We start from the raw sequence: 21,305 nt of genomic DNA, 5'->3' as shown, positions 1-21,305 counted from the left end.
TGTATTGTGAGAAAGGGAGAAAAGGACTTCTTTCTCTACTTTCTCCATCCCATGCATAATCTTGTCAACCTCTTCCATGTCACCCCACAGTCAATGTTTCTCCAAGCTAAAGAGCCCTAATCGTTTTACCCTTTCTTCATCTTCATAGGGAAAGCTCACAGCTCAAATTATTGTACAAAAATTCTTAAGGAGAGTGCAGAATTATTCAAATAGCAATTTGTGAGAATATACCAAATGCTAATCGCGCAAAAGTTTTTACGGTAGGCAAATGCACTAGTCCAATTTGAGTCTCTCAATTCCTGACTTGGAAAAAGCCGCAGACAAAGTCACAGGGACCAGACCAATGTTGCATAAGATGTCATCCATTCGCACTTAGAAAATGTCAAAATTTCAAATGGAGACCCGCTCCTTCATTTAGCGCTCATATGGATGTGCAGATGTGTCCCCCAGTCCTCGGCAACAGGGCCGCTAGCTGGGACAGCCGTTTCACAGATGGCTTCAGATCGGGGGCGTGCACAAAATTATCATCTGTAGGTTATCAAACCAAAGTCTTAGAAAATTCAAAGCACAATTCCCATTCAATCCCATACTCGGGGAATACTTACCCTTAAAACCGTTGAGATGAGCATACTGAGTTAAGATAATTCTGGCTCCTTCATGAGGCTCATTTGGTGGGGATACGAGACAGGACCTTTTTGGCGGCAGCCCCGCAATTCTGGAGCAACCTCCCAATGGACATGTGCCTGGCCCCGTCTCTTTGGGTCTTTAGGAGGCAGCTGAAAATGGCTTTATCAGAAAAAAAAGAGAGCCCTAAACTGATTTTAGAACTTTGGTTTTGTGTATTTTATGTACTCTAGTCCTATTGCAAGCTGCCTTGAGCTCTGTAAGGAAGAAAGGAGGCTAACAAATGTTTTTAATAAGTGAAATGAAATGAAATAAATCCCAATTCACACGGTGTCATAAACAGCAGGACTTCTGCTCCTTGACGTGCTGCTTCTGCTCCTTGAGATGGCCAACCCATATCTCCGGACAATCTATATGCACCCCCTTGCCCGGATTGTCTGGAGATATGGGTGCCATCAATATGCGGATAACCCAGCTCTATCTATTGATGAGAGGCCAGTGAGGGGAGGGCAGGATATAAATGTAATAAAATAATTTTTTTCCTAATAAGGCCAGGGAAAGCCCTCTCTTGTGTCCTGCTTAGGAACCGGGGCTCTTCAAATTCTGGCGAAGGCCTGTCTCACAATGCTAAGGGACGGGAGTCAGTCCAGAGAATGTGCACACCTTCTGTGTCAAACATGAAGAGCAGCCTAAGGTAGATACAGGGACCTGTCTGCCACGAAGGAGGAGGAGATGCAGGACTTTTTTTGTAGCCGGAACTTTTGCATCAGACCACACCCCCTGATGTAGCCAATCCTCCAAGAGCTTACAGTAGGCCCAATACTAAGAGCCCGTAAGCTCTAGGAGGATTGGCTGCATTGGGGGAGGGAGTGGCCTAATATGCAAAGGAGTTCCTGCTACCAAAAAAAAAAAAAAGCCCCGAAGAGATGGATGGATAGAGAGGGCAGAATTTCATGCGCACGCAGATGCGCCCTTAGCTTCAGCCTGGGTAATTTGTTCTGTATGCAAACTGCAGAGGGGACTTTCACGGAACATTAAGCATGATAGTTGAGCGTTACACATGCGTGCTCTCTCTCTCTCACACACACACACACTTTTAAGGTGCTCGTTTGAAACTTTGTTGTTGGGTTCTGTTTTGGAACGGCCAATGGCTATATACCAGGGGTGGCCAAGGGTAGCTCTCCAGATGTTTTTTTGCCTACAACTCCCGTCAGCCCCTGCCGGCATGGCCAATGGCTGGGGCTAATGGGAGTTGTAGGCAAAAAACATCTGGAGAGCTACCGCTGGCCACCCCTGCCTTACCTGAAAACATCAGGGACTTGCCGCAGTTCCGCAGGGCCTGTAAAACCAACTTATTCAGACTCACCTTTAGAGACTGAAGGGAGGTAGCTATTACTCCACGGCACCGATAAGCCCACTGAATCATCATAACCGAAGCAAGAACATTCGGAGTAATCAGGAACGCACATCTTGGTTTTCAAGTGATTTTAAATTGTAATGGTTGATTTTGTTGTGCAGTCTGTTTTTATGGGGTTTGGTGTGCTGTTGTCAGCCGCCCTGAGCCCGCCAGGGGAGGGCGGGGGTATAAATTTGATAAAATAAAATAAATACACACATTTAGGAACCGCGTACCTCTCATTAGCAGGTACAGGGGAGGATTACTTTGTGGCCTGTTGAGAAATTCTGCAGAATATCTGACTGGCTGTAATTATCAATGCACACCAATATACCGCGGTTAAATTACTGAGAATCCAATTATGACTCTTTACAGGATCTATTTTTATAACATCATATGTGTTTTTTGAGAATTATTGAGAGCCAGTTTGGTGTAGTGGTTAAGTGTGCGGACTCTTATCTGGGAGAACCAGGTTTGATTCCCCACTCCTCCGCTTGCACCTGCTGAGATGGCCCTGGGTCAGTTTGGTGTAGTGGTTAAGTGTGAGGACTCTTATCTGGGAGAACCAGGTTTGATTCCCCACTCCTCCGCTTGCACCTGCTGGAATGGCCTTGGGTTAGCCATAGCTCTGGCAGAGGTTGTCCTTGAAAGGGCAGCTGCTGTGAGAGCCCTCTCCAGCCCCACCCCCCTCACAGGGTGTCTGTTGTGAGGGGAGAAGACATAGGAGATTGTAAGCCGCTCTGAGTCTCTGATTCAGGGAGAAGGGCGGGATATAAATCTGCAATTCTTCTTCTTCTTCTTCTTCTTCTTCTTCTTCTTCTTCTTCTTCTTCTTCTTCTTCTTCTTCTTCTTCTTCTTCTTCTTCTTCTTCTTCTTCTTCTTCTTCTTCTTCTTCTTCTTCTTCTTCTCCACAGAAAAAGATCTGTGCTTGGTGTGACACGTGAATGTACTGAGATGGCTTGGAACTTGTAATAGTGTGGACAGCTTTCTATCCATCCATGAGGAAGGTGGGGAGGGACGGTGGCTCAGTGGTAGAGCATTTGCTTGGTAAGCAGAAGGTCCCAGGTTCAATCCCTGGCATCTCCAAAAAAGGGTCCAGGCAAATAGGTGTGGAAAACCTCAGCTTGAGACGCTGGAGAGCCGCTGCCAGTCTGAGTAGACAATATTGACTTTGAGGGACCGAGGGTCTGATTCAGTGTAAGGCAGCTTCATATGTCCATATATGTCCAAGGTTGACTGAAAGGTGCTACCAGTTAGAGAGCGACTTTGGAGGTGGTTTTGGGGCATCCAGTACAAGATGCTGGATTTGACACCATTCATAAATGGAAGAGACATTTCACAAGCCAGTTTAGCGTAGTGGTTAAGTATGTGGACTCTTATCTGGGAGAACTGGGTTTGATTCCCGACTTCTGCACTTGCAGCTGCTGGAATGGTCTTGGGTCAGCCATAGCCCTCATAAGAGTTGTCCTTGAATGGGCAGCTTATGGCAGAGCTCTCTCAGCCCCACCTACACCGCAGGGTGTCTGTTGTGGGGGAAGAAGGTAAAGGAGATTGTAAGCCGTTCGGAGACTCTGATTCAAAGAGAAGGGTGGGGTATAAATCTACGGTCTTTTTCTTCTGGAATGGCCTTGGGTCAGCCATAGCTCTCACAGGAGTTGTCCTTGAAAGGGCAGGCTGCTATAAGAGTTCTCTCAACCCCCACCCACCTCACAGGGTGTCTGTTGGAGTGGGGGGGAGGAAGGTAAAGGAGATTGTGAGCCGCTCTGAGACTCTGAGATTCAGAGTATAGGGCGGGATATAAATCCAATATCATCATCATCTTCTTCTTCCTCTGAGCCGCAGCCCTTTCCCAGATTAATCATGGCCTCTCCTGCGAAACAAATCTCGCAGCAAACACACCCCACAATCAGCGCATTCGAGGCACCGTTGCCAACAAGATGCACAGCTGACGTTTCGTTCTGTTGCTGGCATTGCATTCTGGCTCTCGCCACCTGTTGTCAGCGAGTGATACCTGGGCCTCAGATCACCTGAGCCGGGAAGGCAACAGGTGAGGTGATCACCTGGCACGCCTCTCACCAGCCAGTCGCGGCCGCCCCAATCCCGCTGGCAAAGCCGCACGTGTCAACTCCCTCAGCAGTCTGCGAGCGACGTCACTGAGTCCCTGACCCATTGTTTGGGTTATCTAGGGTGAGATAACCATCCTGAATGGAAGGAAAGGGTTGTAGAGTTTGGCCAGCGGAGCCAGCGGCCTTGGATCGGCTTCCCCGAGTTGGAGGGCAGCCAGGAGGCAGCCTCACCTTGGCTTCAGGCCAAAACGACTTGTCATCTCCCCAACAGATGCTTTTCAGAGTCCCACTTGAGCATCCAAAGTCCATTCATTGCTCTGAGCAGCAACTTTTCCCCTCTGCCTGTCCTGGCCTGCTTGACCTCCTGGAGGAGGAGGAGGAAGAAGAAGAAGAATTACAGATTTATACCCCTTGGAAATTCTGAATACCAGGGGTTGGGATTCTAACAGGAGCTCCTTTGCATATTAGGCCACACACCCCTGATGTAGCCAATCCTCCGAGAGCTTACAAAAAAGAACCTTGTAAGCTGTTAGGATTGGCTACATCGGGGTGGTGGTTGTTGTTGTTCAGTCGCACAGTCGAGTCCGACTCTATGCGACCCCATGGACAAAGTCACGCCAGGCCCTCCTGTCTTCCACCATCCTCCGAAGTCTGTTCAAATTCATGTTGGTTACATCAGTAACACTGTCCAGCCATCTCATCTTTTGCCGTCCCTTTCTTCTTTGGCCTTCCGTCTTTCCTAGCATCAGGATCTTCTCCAGTGAGTGCTCCATTCTCATTTGGTGGCCAAAGTATTTCAGCTTCAGCATCTGACCTTCCAGTGAACAGTCTGGGTTGATTTCGGTGTGGGGGAGGGGGGCTAACATGCAAAGGAGCTCCTGCTAGAATTCCACCCCTGCTGAATACCATACCTTGACAGTATCCACCAGTGGTGAATTCGCAATGTCAGCAACTCTTGGTCTTGAGTATCTTCCAAGTCCGCATTTTCCAACCTGCAAATCGCGCCTCTTAATTACAAGTTGCAACAGAAAGAGAGCATGAGGCTGGGTGAGTTCTCTCGGTTGTAAGAGAAGGGTCCCAGTACATGGGCATCCATACTCTGTAGCAGGGCCTTTTTTTATATAGCAGGAGCTTCTTTGCATATTAGGCCACATACCCGATGTAGCCAGTCTTCCAAGAGCTTTCACTAGTCCTTACAATAAGAGGCTACATGTGTGGCCTAGTATGCAAAGGAGTTCCTCCTACAAAAAAAGCCCTGCTCTGTAGGATTGGGATGGTAGAAATTGCCGTCCAGTTGCAGATAATCTATGATGGCCAGTCATGGGATGTCCATGGCAACAGTCAACCAAAGGTGTTTTGCCATTGCCTACCTCTGCGTATAGAGCCCCGTGGCACAGAGTGGTAAAGCTGCAGTACTGCAGTCGGAGCCCTCTGCTCACAACCTGAGTTCCATTCCAGCAGAAACTGGTTCAGGTAGCCGGCTCGAGGATGACTCAGCCTTCCATCCTTCTGAGGTCGGTCAAATGAGTACCCAGCTTGCTGGGGGTAAAGTGTAGATGACCGGGGAAGGCAATGGCAAACCACCCCGTAAAAAAGTCTGCCATGAAAACGTTGTGAAAGCAACGTCACCCCAGAGTCGAAAACGACTGGTGCGTGCGCAGGGGACTACTTGACCTTTTTACCTCTGCGTAGCAACCCTGGACTTCTTCATCGGTCTCCCATCCAGATACTAACCAAGGCTGACCCTGCTTAGCTTCCAAAATATGACGAGATCAGAAAAGGCTGGGCTATCCAGGTGAGGGCAGGTGATGGAAAGTGCCATCAAGTTGCAGCCAACTTACAGTGACCTCTTGTGTCACTTCCAGGGCGAGAGACATTCAAAGGTGGTTTGTAGTTGTCTGCCTCTGCATAGCGACCCTGGACTTCCTCTGTGGTCCCTCATCCAAGTCCTAAGGAAGGCCAGGCTTGCCAGTGCCTACCTCCCATATGTTCCCTAGAGGGTTCTCAGATCCGGGACATGGAACCCGTTATCGATCCCTGGGCCAAGGGAGGCAAGATTGAAGACCACTTGGGAGAGAGCCTTCTCTATAGCGGCTCCCTATTGGTGGAACCAACTGCCGGAAGAAGCAAGAGCCTCGCGGGACCTCGTTCAGTTCCGCAAGGCTTGCGAGACAGCTATGTTTCAACTTTTGCTTTTAATCGATAGCCACGTGTGAGGATACTCAAGAAGACTGAAACTGAAATGACCGGAATGTATTATTACCACCAAATTGTTTTTAAAATGTTTTGGTATATTGTTTAAGGTTTTAATTAGTTAATGTTTAATATACCGTGTTTCCCCGGAAATAAGACACCGTCTTATATTTGTTTTTTCTCAAGAAGACACGCTAGGGCTTATTTTCAGGGGATGTCTTATTTTTTATTAAGTATGATACAACAATCTGCCTTTATTCAAATACAGTTAAGTCATCTTCTGGAACATTGTCATAACTCTCCAGGTATTTCAGTCTTCCTTACCACTCTGCGCCGAAACGCATGCAGATACGCTGCATAGCCACGCCCATCACTAGGTCTTATTATCGGGGTAGGGCTTATATTTAACAAATGCATAGAAATCCTGCTAGGGCTTATTTTTGGGGTAGGTCTTATTTTCAGGGAAACAGGGTATGTACATGTTTTTACTGTCATGAGCCGCCCTGAGCCTGCTTCGGCGGGGAGGGCGGGATATAAATCCAATACAACAAACAAATAAATAACTACCTTCCGAGATCTGACCAGAACAGCTAAGAATCTGTGGGATTATCCCTCTGCGTGTCCAAGGACTGAACTGAGCCACCAAGAAGAGGTTGCGGGGCTATCCCGGGTGCCTGGATTGGGTCTTTGGGCAGTAGCGGAAAGATTCTATTTCCGAACCAGAAGTCAAGTTTTCCTGGTCGGTTCAGTTGCTGGCTTCTCTCGGCTCAGACATTTCTAAGTGGGAGGCACATATACATTTTCCAAACCAATAAATAAAACCCAAATGGCTCCCTTATTCTTTCTATTTGAGCTGGGGGGGGGCAATTTTCAGGGAGCTCTCCTGCGCGAGTCTGATTGAAATGCTCTTGGCAGCCACTTTCCTTTTCATTGGAGCTTGCTTAGACTGTCAAGTGATGGATCATGTTATCGTCCTGTAATGGGCCCATATTTAATTTTGGACCAAATTCAGGGCGTGGGAACGGGGCAGTTTGCCCTTCTTCAGTGGGGTACAATGGAGAACCAACTGATACATGGATGCGCATCACCCGGAGGGCTCGCGTGAGAACTTTTGGAGTGAACTCATCTGTGAGCCATTACCAAGTATTCCCTTTGAAGTGGTGCCAGGGGAAATGGAAGTCCTGCTGTGCTCGTAGATCTCTTGACTGTTGTCGGACACATGCACGTTGTCCCAGGCCAGCGCGATCATGCAGTCATGGGCATGTTCCCTTAAGGGCAGGGGTTTCCTCTGGCCCAAGGGGCCTCACTCTGACACTCTTGAGCCTCTGACACTGGAAGAAGTCTGCTTATAGTGGAGGAGAGTGACAGTGTTAGTGGAAGAGATCCACGGAGCCCTGCCCACCACAGTTGCCACCGCGATTTTCATAAAGGAAATGCAAGTTCTGTTCCATTTATGGCAAACAGACAAAAACTCTCGATACCATGAATGATATTTATATGCTTGTTTAATTATTTCTGTCCTGCTTTTCTCCCCAATGGGGACCAAAGCAGCTTACAATGCAAAACCCAAAATACAGTAGAAATAAACAAGGCAAATCTTGTCCTCATCCAGTTAAGAACCCATCAGCATGTAAATCCGCAACAACTGAAGCTCAGGATGTCCATCTAGAGGCTTTGCTCTGTAACTCTTGTGCGATTGAGCAAGCCTGGAAAAGCAAGCTGTGATGCAGAAGGAAGCGAGAGAGAGGGAGAAGGAAGCGGACTTGCTTGAGGGCCTGTTAGGAACTCCCCAGATGCCTGATCCGGCCCCTGAGCAACATGTTTGACATCCCTACCCTACAGCATACGTTAATAGCCAGACCTACTGTTGATCGGGGTGGTTAAATAGTTGGATTGGCCTTATCCCATCAGTTCTTGTGTACGGATCAAATATAGATTCCTGCCTTTGGCCTAGGAGGTGGTAAATGAATCAAGATGAACAAATACAGAATATAAAAGGGTATCGTCTTGCACTAGAGTATGAACATCCCATGTGCATCACTGTTAACAGCGTGTGATCATCTTTCTCTGTTGACCAAATGGATCCAACCCAGGTGTGTTGCCAGTATCAAAAAGGAAATTCCTTGCAGGTAACCAAGTTGGGAAGATGTAAATTGGGCGACAGCGGTTCTCTTATTTATCTTCTTCCCTTTCTGGATACCAGCACACCGCAAATGACTTGTGGAGATACAAGAAGACATGCAAGGCTATTCCGTATTATTGAGGGCTAGCAGCTTTTGTGGACTTCATTTGCAGGGCATCTCTTAACATCCCTCCGTTATGTTAATTTTAAGCCAAATATTTCCCTGTGCCACTTCAGCTCAGCTTCCGTCTCTTTCTGGCATGGCACAGCGTCGTCTGCCAAACCAAGGGCATTCGATTCACCTCAAGAAATCTTGATGAGTCTTTTGGGCACCTCTTATTCGAGCGCTCCCGCCCTTCTCAGTCTTTGCTGCCACCTTAATTTATTGATGAGCTTTCCTCAGCGGGGGCCGCTCTGTTCTCAGCTGTGCCGCGCAGCCATCCCAAACCCCATTCCTACTGAATTCCCCCCACCTTGTAGCGTAAAGAGCGGGCCTTTTGTGCAAAAAGCCATTGAGCTGGAAAGGGCGATTTGTTAAACGTGGCGGCTGTGGCGCCATGCGATACTTCGCAGAAGAATGCCGCTGGGTGATGGATTTGCTCGATTTCTGTCCCTCCCACCGCAAGTTGAACCTGGTGGCAAGTTGATGGAACAAAATGATTGCCGACATATATTCCAGAAACAGCTTGCTCTGACAGGATCCAACAGGGTCTCACCTCGCCGTCTGTCTTGCAGGGTGCATTTGCAGTTCCCGATTTCTCAACGAGGGAAGCTTTATTGTGTGAACCAGGTCATACACACACACATACACCCCTGCAGTTTTGGAATTGTGAACCAGTATGGCGTAGCACAGGAGTCCCCAACCATTTTGAGCTGGTGAGCACTGTTGGAATTCTGACACGGCTTGTCAGGCAGAGCCACAAAATGGTTGCTTTGGGAGATGGATCCAGCTACAAAATGACTGCTGCAGCTTATCTTTAGTCACATGGTTTGTTTATTTATTTTATTCGATTTATATCCTGCTCTCCCCACCACCACGGCCCCGTGGCGCAGAGTGGTAAAGCAGCAGTACCGCAGTACTGTGATCTGAACTCTCTGCTCACGACCTGAGTTCTATCCCAGCGAAAGCTGGATTCAGGTAGCCGACCCAAGGTTGACTCAGCCTTCCATCCTTCCGAGGTCGGTCAAGTGAGTCCCCAGCCTGCTGGGGGGAAAGCGTAGAGGACTGGGGAAGGCAATGGCAAACCACCCCGTAAAAAGTCTGCCGTGAAAACGTTGTGAAAGCAACATCACCCCAGAGTCGGAAACGACTGGTGCTTGCACAGGGGACCTTGCCTTTTCCTTAAATTCAGGTAGCCGGCCCAAGGTTGACTCAGCCTTCCATCCTTCTGAGGTCGGTCAAAGGAGTACCCAGCTTGCTGGGGAGAAAGTGTAGATGATTGGGGAAGGCAATGGCAAACCACCCCGTAAAAAGTCTGCCTGGAAAACGTTGTGAAAGCAACGTCACCCCAGAGTCAGAAACGACTGGTGCTTGCACAGGGGACCTTTCCTTTTCCTCCCCACCAAAGTAGGCTCAGGGCAGCTCACAATACATAGCTTACAGTAAAACATTTACATTAAAAACATCAAAACAGTTTAAAAATGATTTGGTGCTAGTTTTGATTCAGATTTAAGACGGCGTTCAGTGATATTAAGCATCCATTGGTTCTAGCGTCGTCTCGGAGGTGGTGGTCAGCATTTCAGTTAAACACTAATGGAAACATTGTCGTCTTACAAGCCTTGCGGAACTGGGCAAGGTCCCACAAGGCTCTGATCTCTTCAGGCAGTTGGCTTCACCAATGGGGGGTGGCAATTGAGAAGACTCTTTCTCGCGTTGTTTTCAGTCTTGCCTCCCTCGGCCCAGGGATTGATAACGAGTATTGTGTTCCTGATCTAAGTACTCTCTGGAGAACATGTGGGGAGAGACGGTCCCTAAGGTAAGCAGGTCCTCGGCCGTGGTTGAAGATCCATGTGCTGTGGTGGTGGCAGGGTCTGCCAAAGCAACGTTTTAAAAAATCTGCACAGCGAATCAAATCTCCAGCAGCTGGCCAGAAACCTTATGGGGCAAATGCCCCAGCCACTTTCTAAAAACACTCGGTGGGCACCAGGAAAGGTGCCTGTTAGCTTTATGGTGCCCACAGACACTACTTTGGGGACTGCTGCTGTAGCAGTTTGGGTTTCACAGTAGGACCCAGGATGCGGGGGGAACTTAGGATGCTGGACTAGATGGATCACTGGTCTGATCCAGCTTGGCTGTTATGTTCTTCTGAAGGCCTCAGCCTCTCTGCCCTGTTGTTGAACCTCCAGATGAATGAGTTGACCACTGTGGAAGACAGGATGCTGGACAGTGTCCTAGCCCCACTGATGGACCTCCTGATGGCGCCTGTTTTTTTGGCCACTGTGGGACACAGGGTGTTGGACTGGATGGGCCATTGGCCTGATCCAACATGGCTTCTCTTATGTTCTTCTGTGACACAGAGTGTTGGACTGGATGGGCCACTGGCCTGATCCAACAGGGCTTCTCTTATGTTCTTATGTGACACAGAGTGTTGGACTGGAGGGGCCATTGGCCTGATCCAACATGGCTTCTCTTATGTTCTTATGTGACACTGAGTGTTGGACTGGATGGGTCATTGGCCTGATCCAACACGGCTTCTCTTCTGTTCTTATGTGACACAGAGTGTTGGACTGGATGGGCCACTGGCCTGATCCAACAGGGCTTCTCTTATGTTCTTATGTGACACAGAGCGTTGGACTGGATGGGCCATTGGCCTGATCCAACATGGCTTCTCTTATGTTCTTACGTGACACAGAGCGTTGGACTGGATGAGCCATTGGCTTGATCCAACAGGGCTTTTATGTTCTTATGTGACACAGAGTGCTGGACTGGAGGGGCCATTGGCCTGATCCAACATGGCTTCTCTTACGTTCTTATGTGACACAGAGTGTTGGACTGGAGGGGCCATTGGCCTGATCCAACATGGCTTCTCTTATGTTCTTATGACTAGACAGACCATTGATGTGATCCAGCAGGGCTCTTTATCCTTAAGGCAACTGTTGCTTCAGGTAGGTTGAATGTTCATTTCAGCTCAGTCCGCATCAGGTAAACATGTCGATCTGTACCTGTGTGGTAATGCTCTTGACTTTATCAGCTCCTGTGATGGCTGCTCATTTAATTATAATTTGAGTCAGTTCAAACTCGCACCATGTTGCTTTCTGGTTTAGCCATCCAGCAGGGGAGCAGGAATTGACTCGCCGCCTAATGAGCCAATTGTGCGAAGAGGCCGCTGGCAGATGAGCCTTGTGCTCTTTAATAAGGCATTCATTTTAGGCAGCAATTACCCCCTCGAGCCCAGGAGCCCCGAAACCTTTCCAGTCCGAATCAATTGCTCTCAGTGGTCGCTGGCTGGAAAAGGTCAGAGCCATCGTCTGTAAGTTGAATTTCCAAAAACGGGGGAGGCAACCTCTATTTTCTCTCCAGGAGGCTTTCGTGGGACAAATTTTCCATTAATTCTTTCACTGCCTCCTGATTCTCACTCAGAATCCCTCAAGCTACAGTAGGATGAGACTGTGTTCTCCCATAGCTGCCTCTTCCACAGTCCTTACAAGTGTTCTCTCTCTCTATCTGTCTCTCTCTCTGTCCCTCTATCTCCCTCTCTCTGTAGTGGTTAAGTGTGCGGAGTCTCATCTGGAGGAACCAGGTTTGATTCCCCACTCCTCCACATGCACCTGCTGGAATGGCCTTGGGTCAGCCATAGCTCTCATGGGAGTTGTCCTTGAAAGGTCAGGTCCCAGGAGAGCTCCCTCAGCCCCTCCTATTCTGTTGTGGGGGTGTCTTTCTCTCTCACTCTCTGTCTGTGTGTCTCTCTCTCCCCACCCCCTTCAGACTGCAGATGGGGATTCATAAGAACGTAAGAGAAGCCATGTTAGATCAGGCCAATGGCCCATCCAGTCCAAGACTCTGTATAACACAGTGGCCTATGCACTCTTTCTTTCTCTCTCTCTCTCTGTGGCTAATAGCCACTGATGGACCTCTGCTCCATATTTGTATCCAATCCCCTCTTGAAGCTGGCTATGCTTGTAGCCACCACCACCTCCTGTGGCTGTGAATTCAACATGTTAATCGCCCTTTGGGTGAAGAAATACCTCCTTTTATCCGTTCTAACCCGACTGCTCAGCAATTTCATCGAATGCCCACGAGTTCTTGTATTGTGAGAAAGGGAGAAAAGTACTTCTTTCTCTACTTTCTCCATCCCATGCATTATCTTGTCAACCTCTATCGTGTCACCCCCCGCAGTCGACGTTTCTCCAAGCTAAAGAGCCCCAAGCGTTTTAACCTTTCTTCGTAGGGAAAGCGTTCCAAAGCTTCATTTTATGTTCGTTTTATGGCGGACTCATGCAGGCAGAACATTAACACATCAGGCAAAAGTCTAGGCTAGAGCTTTTATTCCTGGTAAAGTGCTTTTCTCTAAGCAGGGAGTTCCGACACTCCCCCAAAATATGGAAATGAATTCAGTTATGGGACCCAGCTATCACCACCGCCTGTGGTCTGAATGGGGTTTTACCAGAGCTTTTTTTTTTTTGTAGTAAGAACTCCTCTGCATATTAGGCCGCACCCCCCTGATGTCGCCAATCCTCCCAAGAGCTTAGAGTAGACCCTGTACTAAGAGCCCTGTAAGCTCCAGGAGGATTGGCTATATCAGGAGGTGTGGCCTAATATGCAGAGGAGTTCCCACTACGAAAAAAGCCCTGTGTGCTACCCATTTACGGGTTGACAGCGTTGGTGGGAATGGTGGTCGAATTCTGAGCTCTCTTGGGGCCAAGCGAGATGGATCAATCAATCATTTTATTTATATCCCGCCCTCCCCGCCGAGGCAGGCTCAGGGCGGCTAACAACCTCAGTCAATACAGTGAGTTATACAATGATTTAAACAACAGCTAACAATTTAATTAAAATTCTAAAAACAATAAAATCAACATCTTGGTGCTATTCCAGCAGATGGCATTTTAGTAAGAATTCTTACTTACAATTTTAGTAAGAATAAAGTATTCCCATATTTTCTCTTTTTCCACGATTGTATAGAACATTGGTACTTTTCTTTCCATCTGATTGCTATCAATGATTTTGCTATAGATAGTAATAATGATGCCATATTTCTTTTGTTTTTTGGTACTTCTTCTGGGTATTATGCGCTGTCAGATGGCTTCCGAGTTATGGCAGTTCTATTAATTAACAGCCTCATTAACAGCCTTGCTCGGGTCTTGCAAGCTGAGGACCTTTGTGGCTTTCTTGACAAAGTCCATCCATCTTCCATTGGGTCTTCTCTGTTTTCCTGCCGCCTTCCGCTTCTCCTAGCATGACTGTCGTTTCCAGTAATTCTTCGTTTCTCGTAGTGGGGCCGCTCTTTAGTTGTTTTAGTTTTTAGGGAGGATTCAGGCTTGATTCGATCTACAACCCGCTTATTCAGCCCGTGGATCGGCCGCCATTTTAAAGAGTGAAGTCCCACTCGGAAACGCCTTCAAATTGCACTGCGGCGGGGGAGGAGATGGGAGATTCCGGTTGGGACCAATGTTTCCTCTAAGCTGCAGAGTCTTGTGAGCAAAAATTCTACCTTGTGAGCCACTGGCATTAAAGTTACGAGCTACTGCAAGAAGATGATGATATTGATATCGGATTTATATCCTGCCGTATACTCTGAATCTCAGAGTGGTCACAATCTCCTTTACCTTCCTCCCCCCTCCCCCACAACAGACACCTAGGAGGTAGGTGGGGCTGAGAGAGCTCTGCCATAAGCTGCCCTTTCAAGGACAGCTCTGCGAGAGCTGTGGCTGACCCAAGGCCATCCCAGCAGCTGCAGGCGGAGGAGTGGGGAATCAAACCCTGTTCTCCCAGATAAGAGTCCGCGCACTTCGCCACTACACCGAACTGGCTCTCAGTTATTGCGCTCTGGGGGTCATCCTTCCTGAGCTAAGACAAAAATGTGTGAGCTGGAGACTAAAAACCTGTGAGCTAGCTCACGTTAACTCAGCTTAGAGGGAACGCTGGTTGGGAGCTCTTGGGGGGGTGTGGGAAGGGGATCCTGTCTGCTTCCTGCACCGTCTTTCTGACTTGAAAATACGCCATTTCGGGATGAAGAAATGGAATGGCGGTGGGGGGGGGGGGGAGGAGCAAGATCCTCTTCTTGTCCCCGTGCCCCATTGTGGTCCGCCCCCCCCCCCCAGTGCAGTCTGAAGGAGTTCCTGAGTGGCAATTCATTCTTTAAGATGGCGACAAGTCGAAGTTGCCCGTCTCATCTAGTTTGCCCCTAAATCGTATGTTGTGGTAGTGTTGTGGCCTGGGCTTCTTTTTGTAGCAGGAACTCCTTTGCATATCTGGTATCTTTCTGCTTCTAATTTAAATGCATTGAGTCCTGTCCTCTGCTGGTAAGAGGAACAACTCTTTCCTTTCTCTTACGTCAGGGGAGGCCAACGGTAGCTCTCCAGATGTTTTTTGCCTACAACTCCCATCACCCCCCCCAGCCAGCATGGCCGCTGGCTGGGGCTGATGGGAGTTGTAGGCAAAAAACATCTGGAGAGCTACCGTTGACCGCCCCTGTCTTAAGTGACAGCCAGGGCTTTTTTGTAGCTAGAACTCCTTTGCATCTTAGGCCACACCCCCTGATGTAGCCAATCCTCCTGGAGCTTCCAGTAGGCCCTGTACGAAGAGCCCTGTCAGGAATTCTAGCAGGACCTCCTTTGCATATTAGGCCACACACCCCTGATGTAGCCAATCCTCCTGGAGCTTCCAGTAGGCCCTGTATGAAGAGCCCTGTCAGGAATTCTAGCAGGACCTCCTTTGCATCTTAGGCCACACCCCCTGATGTAGCCAATCCTCCTGGAGCTTCCAGTAGGCCCTGTACGAAGAGCCCTGTCAGGAATTCTAGCAGGACCTCCTTTGCATATTAGGCCACACCCCCTGATGTAGCCAATCCTCCTGGAGCTTCCAGTAGGCCCTGTATGAAGAGCCCTGTCAGGAATTCTAGCAGGACCTCCTTTGCATATTAGGCCACACCCCCTGATGTAGCCAATCCTCCTGGAGCTTCCAGTAGGCCCTGCACGAAGAGCCCTGTAAGGAATTCTAGCAGGACCTCCTTTGCATATTAGGCCACACACCCCTGATGTAGCCAATCCTCCTGGAGCTTCCAGTAGGCCCTGTACGAAGAGCCCTGTCAGGAATTCTAGCAGGACCTCCTTTGCATATTAGGCCACACCCCCTGATGTAGCCAATCCTCCTGGAGCTTCCAGTAGGCCCTGTACGAAGAGCCCTATAAGGAATTCTAGCAGGACCTCCTTTGCATATTAGGCCACACACCCCTGATGTAGCCAATCCTCCTGGAGCTTCCAGTAGGCCCTGTATGAAGAGCCCTGTCAGGAATTCTAGCAGGACCTCCTTTGCATATTAGGCCCCACCCCCCTGATGTAGCTAATCCTCCTGGAGCTTCCAGGAGGCCCTGTACGAAGAGCCCTATAAGGAATTCTAGCAGGACCTCCTTTGCATATTAGGCCACACACCCCTGATGTAGCCAATCCTCCTGGAGCTTCCAGTAGGCCCTGTACGAAGAGCCCTATAAGGAATTCTAGCAGGACCTCCTTTGCATATTAGGCCACACACCCCTGATGTAGCCAATCCTCCTGGAGCTTCCAGGAGGCCCTGTACGAAGAGCCCTATAAGGAATTCTAGCAGGACCTCCTTTGCATATTAGGCCACACACCCCTGATGTAGCCAATCCTCCTGGAGCTTCCAGGAGGCCCTGTACGAAGAGCCCTGTCAGGAATTCTAGCAGGACCTCCTTTGCATCTTAGGCCACACACCCTGATGTAGCTAATCCTGGAGCTTCCAGTAGGCCCTGTACGAAGAGCCCTGTCAGGAATTCTAGCAGGACCTCCTTTGCCTATTAGGCCACACACCCCTGATGTAGCCAATCCTCCTGGAGCTTCCAGTAGGCCCTGTACGAAGAGCCCTGTCAGGAATTCTAGCAGGACCTCCTTTGCCTATTAGGCCACACCCCCTGATGTAGCCAATCCTCCTGGAGCTTCCAGTAGGCCCTGTACGAAGAGCCCTGTCAGGAATTCTAGCAGGACCTCCTTTGCCTATTAGGCCACACACCCCTGATGTAGCCAATCCTCCTGGAGCTTTCAGTAGGCCCTGTACGAAGAGCCCTGTAAGGAATTCTAGCAGGACCTCCTTTGCATATTAGGCCACACCCCCCTGATGTAGCCAATCCTCCTGGAGCTTCCAGTAGGCCCTGTACGAAGAGCCCTGTCAGGAATTCTAGCAGGACCTCCTTTGCATATTAGGCCACACCCCCCTGATGTAGCCAATCCTCCTGGAGCTTCCAGTAGGCCCTGTACGAAGAGCCCTGTCAGGAATTCTAGCAGGACCTCCTTTGCATATTAGGCCACACCCCCTGATGTAGCCAATCCTCCTGGAGCTGACAGTAGGCCCTGGAATAACAGCCCTGTAAGCTCTTGGAAAGAGCCCCATGGCGCAGAGTGGTTAAGCTGCAGTACTGCAGTCAGAGCCCTCTGCTCATGACCTGAGTTCGATCCCAGCGGAAGCTGGTTCCGGTATCCGGCTCCAGGTTGACTCAGCCTTCCATCCTTCCGAGGTGGGGGAAATGGTTGCTGGGGGGGAAAGTGTAGATGACTGGGGAAGGCGATGGCAAACCACCCCGTAAAAAGTCTGCCGTGAAAGCAACGTCACCCCAGAGTGGAAAACGACTGGTGCTTGAACAGGGGACTACCTTTACCTTTTTAAGCTCTTGGAGGATTGGCTCCATCAGGGGTGTGTGGCTTATTATGCAAAGGAGTTGCTGCTAAAAAAAAAAAAAAGCCCTGTTTGTGGCAGGTTGCAATCAAGCTACTGTTTCATTGCGGGTGAAGACGTCCGTGTCTCTTTGAAGAAGTCACTTCCATGCTACAGAATGCCGGGGCACTCGCGAAGTCGGTTCTCGATAAAGCTGTATTCGAAATGTAGCTCAGCTCCCAGATAGCCAGCCCATCAGAAAGAACGTGCCCGGGACCGATGCATACAAGCTGATGAACTATTCCCATGATTGGAACGAATGAGTATCTTTATCCTGTGGAAAGACTGAGGATATTTCATAAGAACTATAGCCAAGAGTTCAGTAGCGCCTTTAAGGCTAACAAATTTTACATACCCTCCAGGCATCTGACGCAGAGAGCTGTGTTTCTCTGTTTAAAACAATTTATTGTAATGTAATATATTGTAACATCGTGTCATCCTTTGTCATTAAATGTTAGTGCACATATATAGCGTTTTCTCCACCCCACCCCCCCTTTTGTGAACCCCCAGCGGTGCAGATATTTAATCTAATTTGTTATAAGGTAATAAACTCTATCTATTAAAGAATCTTTCTCCAAAACCCCCCAAAGGTTATCGTTATAATCCATATTCATGGTATTTCTTCTTAGTCGTTGGAAAAAAATGAAAAAGTTATAGTCCAATAATCGTATTTTTTTTTAAACTGTAATCCATATATCAGTTTCTTTAAAAATCAACCATTGTCAAAGATCACCAAAAGTCCTTTCACGTTCCGTGGTTTTTCAATGGATTTTTGAAACTTTCCCCAGTCGTTTTTAAATTTCTCTTAAATCTTGTTCTTTTAAGATTCTTGTGAGTTTGTCCATTTCACTCCAATGCATGACTTTCAGAGTCCGTTCCCATACTTCTGGTATTTTGTCTTTTTTCCACATTTGTGCATATAATGTCCGTGCAGCTGAAAGCATGTACCAAATTATCGTTCCATCTTGCTTTTGAAATTTTTCCTTTTGTAATCCCAACAGGAAAAGATCTGGTGCCACAGAGAGCTGTGTTTCTCAGAAGCTTATGCTGCCGTAAAATTTATTACGTGCTAATGGACTCTTTACTATTTCATAAGAACCGTTTCATTTGGCATTCATAAAACCTTTTGTTCTGTCTACATGCATTTTATCGCTGTACGGTTCGTTGTTTGAGAAATAGCTTCTTTAGATTTTTTTTTTTTGGCAGCATAGAAGTACCAGTAAAAATCATTCACATTGCTGTTAATCTATTCTGTATTGGTATTTACATTACCAATGACGCAGAGTATTAAAGCTGCAGTACTGCAGTCCTAAACTCTGCTCATGACCTGAGTTCGATCCCCGACGGAAGCTGGGTTTTCAGGTAGCCGGCTCGAGGTTGACACAGCCTTCTATCCTTCCGAGGTCGGTAAAATGAGTACCCAGCTTGCTGAGGGGAAAGCGTAGATGACTGGGGAAGGCAAGGGCAAACCAATCCGTAAAAAGTCTGCCGTGAAAACATTGTGAAAGCAAAGTCACCCCAGAGTCGGAAACGACTGGTGCTTGCACAGGAGTAGTGCACACGACTGGTGCGCTACCTGTACCTTTATTTACATTTTGCATCCTTTGTGGAAAACTAGGGTGGTGGTAATAAGGATGCCAGCCTCCAGGTGGGACCTGGAGATCCCCTGGTATTACAGCTCATATCCAGACCGGAGCGATCAGTTCCCCTGGAGAAAACGGAAGCTTTGGAGGGTGGACTCTGTGGCACTGTATCCTGCTGAAGTCCCTGTAGGCCCCAGGCTCAAACCCAAAGTTTCCAGGTGTTTCCCAACCTGGGTCTGGCAACTCTACGTACCCGCCTCCCCTTCCCCTGCTATTGGCCAAGGGAGACCTGGCAACCCTAATAGCAGCCTTCCTGTCCTCCATGGGCCATTCCACAAAGTGGGAGCCACAGGAGAGAATCCAGGAGAGCCAGTTTGGTGTAGTGGTTAAGTGTGCAGACTCTTATCTGGGAGAACCGGGTTTGGTTCCCCACTCCTCCACTTGCACCTGCTGGAATGGCCTTGGGTCAGCCAGAGCTCTGGCAGGAGTTGTCCTTGAAAGGGCAGCTTCTGTCAGAGCTCTCTTAGCCTCACCCACCTCACAGGGTGTCTGTTGCAGGGGGAGAAGATAAAGGAGATTGTAAGCTGCTCTGAGGCTCTGATTCAGAGAGCCAGTTTGGTGTAGTGGTGGAGTGTGTGGACTCTTATCTGGAAGAACCAGGTTTGATTCCCCCTCTCCTCCACTTGCAGCTGCTGGAGTGGCCTTGGGTCAGCCATAGCTCTCTTGCCTGGGAGAATCGGGTTTGATCCTCCACTCCTCCACTTGCACCTGCTAGCATGGCCTTGGGTCAGCCACAGCTCGGGCAGAGGTTGTCCTTGAAAGGGCAGCTGCTGTGAGAGCCCTCTCCGGCCCCACCCACCTCACAGGGTGTCTGTTGTGGGGAGAGAAGATATAGGAGACTGTAAGCCACTCTGAGTCTCTGATTCGGAGAGAAGGGCGGGGTATAAACCTGCAATTCTTCTTCTTCTTCTTCTTCTTCTTCTTCTTCTTCTTCTTCTTCTTCTGGTGTATAGGCAGTTGCTGCTTTCCCCATTTTGCAGGTGGGCACCCGCAGAACACCACGGTGAGACGAGCAACGCTGTCACAGTGGCGCCTTAGAACAAAGCAAGAGTCAAGTGGCACCTTTAAGACCAACTAAGTTTTATTCAGAATGGAAGCTTTCGTGTGCTAGAATCCTAGAGTCGGAAGGGACAACCGCAGTCATCTAGTCCAACCCCCTGCACAATGCAGGAAACTCACAAATGCCTGCCCCTAAATTCACAGGATCTTCATTGCAGTGAGATGGCCATCGAGCCTCTGCTGAAAAACCTCCAAGGAAGGAGAGCCCACCACCTCCCGAGGAAGCCTGTTCCACTGAGGAATCGCTCTCTAACAGCCAGGAAGTTCTTTCTAATGTTGAGCCAGAAACTCTTTTGATTTAATTTCAACTCGTTGGTTCTGGTCCTACCTTCTGGAGCCACTGAAAACAATTCACAGAATCATAGAATCATAGAGTTGGAAGGGACCTCCAGGGTCATCTAGTCCAACCCCCTGCACAATGCAGGAAACCCACAAATACCTCCCCCTAAATCCACAGGATCTTCATTGCTGTCAGATGGCCATCTAGCCTCTGTTTAAAAACCTCCAAGGAAGGAGAGCCCACCACCTCCCGAGGAAGCCTGTTCCACTGAGGAAGCGCTCTCTAACAGCCAGGAAGTTCTTCCTGACGTGGAGCCAGAAACTCTTTCAATTTAATTTCAACCCACCGGTTCTGGTGCTACCTTCTGGGGCCGCGCTTCATTAGAAACACGCTTCATCAGACAATAGTATTGAATGACAAGCAGTCCATTCCATACACTTGTCTGGTGAAGTGTGCTTCTAGCACACGAAAGCTTACGTTCTGAATAAAACTGTGTTAGTCTTATAGGTGCAACTTGACTCTTGCTTTGTTCTACTGCTTCAGACCACCACGACCACCCACCTGGAGCCTTAGGGGACTAGTAGTTCTGCTCTGGTGAGGGCCAGTTTGGTGTAGTGGTGAAGTGCGCGAACTCTTATCTAGGAGAACCGGCCTTGATTCCCCACTCCTCCACTTGCAGCTGCTGGAATGGCCTTGGGTCAGCCATAGCTCTCACAGGAGTTGTCCTTGAAAGGGCAGCTTCTGTTAGAGCTCTCCCAGCCCCAGTCACCTCACAGGGTGTCTGTTGTGGGGGAGGAAGGGAAAGGAGATTGTGAGCCGCTCTGAGACTCTGTCCTTGAAAGGGCAGCTTCTGTTAGAGCTCTCTCAGCCCCACTCACCTCACAGGGTGTCTGTTGTGGGGGAAGGAGATATAGGAGCGTGTAAGCCGCTCTGAGTGTCTGATTCAGAGAGAAGGGCGGGGTATAAATCGGCAGTCGTCTTCTTCTTCTGCAGGTATTGAGGGACCAAGACCACGAAGCCAAGACCTTAAACCGGGCC

The 21,305-nt window shown here is 48.8% G+C and overlaps 1 protein-coding gene across 1 annotated transcript in view; it reads left to right on the top strand.

Moving 5' to 3' along the window:
* The window catches only part of DIS3L2 (DIS3 like 3'-5' exoribonuclease 2), a 419,389-nt gene that overhangs the window by 327,089 nt on the left and 70,995 nt on the right, over positions 1-21,305 (top strand).

The sequence above is a fragment of the Heteronotia binoei genome, chromosome 6 (assembly GCF_032191835.1).
Source record: "Heteronotia binoei isolate CCM8104 ecotype False Entrance Well chromosome 6, APGP_CSIRO_Hbin_v1, whole genome shotgun sequence".
Lineage (NCBI taxonomy): Eukaryota > Metazoa > Chordata > Lepidosauria > Squamata > Gekkonidae > Heteronotia > Heteronotia binoei.
The sequence above is the reverse complement of the archived record's forward strand: the minus strand, read 5'-3'. Positions and strand labels throughout refer to the sequence as shown.